The sequence below is a fragment of the Sinocyclocheilus grahami genome, unplaced genomic scaffold (genome assembly GCF_001515645.1).
Source record: "Sinocyclocheilus grahami isolate Dianchi unplaced genomic scaffold, SAMN03320097.WGS_v1.1 scaffold134.1, whole genome shotgun sequence".
In the NCBI taxonomy this organism is placed as follows: domain Eukaryota; kingdom Metazoa; phylum Chordata; class Actinopteri; order Cypriniformes; family Cyprinidae; genus Sinocyclocheilus; species Sinocyclocheilus grahami.
This window is the reverse complement of record NW_015505313.1, coordinates 863,526-865,569: the sequence shown is the minus strand read 5'-3', so window position 1 is coordinate 865,569 and position 2,044 is coordinate 863,526.

Genomic DNA, 2,044 nt, shown 5'->3' with positions numbered 1-2,044 from the left:
TAAATTGCATATACTGACAGCCAGTGTTGGGGGTAATGCATTACAAGTAACGCGAGTTACGTAATCAGATTACTTTTTTTAATTAACTAGTAAAGTAACACATTACTTTTTCATTTAGAAGGAAATATCTGAGTTACTTTTTCAAATAAGTAACTCCAGTTACTTTGTTTCCATGTATTGACTGACAGCTCTGGTGATGCCTTGTTGAGGAAATCAGGAGTAAGTGCAGAGCGTTGTGTGTGAACATGATCTTACTGTAGTTCTAGACCAAATATGAACATGTGTTTACTCATCTCACCTGAACAAAAACAGATTCAGTATTCCTCAAAATGTATAAAAACAGTCAAATGAAAACTTAGAATATTATACAAACCTGCAATAATTAAATGTTAAATAAGACAAATATCATTTATGTATTTAATCCCATTTTATTAACCAATGTCTTTGCTACTGACATTCGATGATCCAATTCAACCATACTAATAATCAAAAATTACACATTTGTGTTTGATTTTAGTTATTGCTGAATAGTGTTGAACTTTCTTCTCCTGTGTCATATTCTTCATGCGATTTGTTTGCGCTGCGCCCTCTACTGTACAGACGTGAATTTACATTTCCTTTAGCCTGAGGCGTTCATTTCACTTTTCTTATGAAAGGGCTTTTATGTTTGTAAAAGAAGAACTTTTTTATATTAAAAACAAACAAGCAAGCCCTGCCCAGATTTAAAAAGTAACGTAACGCATTACTTTCCATAAAAAGTAACTAAGTAACGTAATTAGTAACTTTTTTTAGGGAGTAACGCAATATTGTAATGCATTACTTTTAAAAGTAACTTTCCCCAAAACTGCTGACAGCTGAGTTTATTTTTACACTTATGAATAAAAATTTATCTTTTGAATATCTTTATATTACCGAGAATAAAAAACAGCTTCATCTAATTATTTAAAAAGCTCCTTTAAAAAATGGTTAATAAATATTCTGTGGGATAGTAGAATTTTTCATGAAGACAGAGTGAAAGGAAAAGGAGGATAAAAAACAATCTGTTTTGGGAAACAGATTGTTTTTTGACATTCTCTTTTGGTGCCTCGAATGCAGTGGTTCTCAACCTTTTTGACTCCAAGGCCCTCTTTTGTCCAGAACAGTATTTGAAAACTGATGTGATCAGTTGTAATAAAAATAACTTAATTCAAAAATAAAATGTCAGTTCGATATTTTACATTTTTAATCAAGATTATGTTAATATGACTAAATTGATAGGGATAGTTCACCCAAAAATGAAAATCTATCATTAATTACTTACCCTCATGTCATTCCAAAGCCGTACGACCTTTGTTCATTGTCAGAGAACAAATTAAGATATTTTTTATGAAATCCAAGAGCTTTCTGACTCTGCATAGACAGCAACGCAACTGACACGTTCATGGCCCAGAAAGGTAGTAAGGAGTCAGACATCATTAAAATAGTCCATGTGACATCAGTGTTTCAACCGTAATTTTATGAAGCTACGAGAATGCGTTGTGTTACTTTCATAAATGTGTGGCAAAGACTGACACGGAGGAGAAGAAATTGTTGAATAAAGACATTATTTTTGTTTTCTTTGCACACAAAAAGTATTCTTGTAGCTTCATAAAATTAAGGTTGAACCACTGATGTCACATGGACTATTTTAACAATGTCCTTACTACTTTTCTGGGCCTTGAACGTGTCAGTTGCGTTGCTGTCTATGCAGGGTCAGTAAGCTCTCAGATTTCATTTAAAATTTCTTAATTTGTGTTCCAAAGATGAAAGAAGATCTTATGGGTTTGGAACGACAGGAGGTAATTAATGACAGAATTTCTGTCTGTTACCAAAATAATTTCTGTCTTATACCAAAAGACTGATTTGGGCCCCCTGGAAGCTTGCTGAAGTCCAACTAGGATTGGCCAACTAGTTGAGAACCATTATTGTAATGGTTGGTAAAGGCCTGTAAGCAGGAAAGGCTTGTATTTGTTATTTAAAAATATATTTTTGTGAAAATACGTTTTTTAGTGTTTGGTCAGATAAT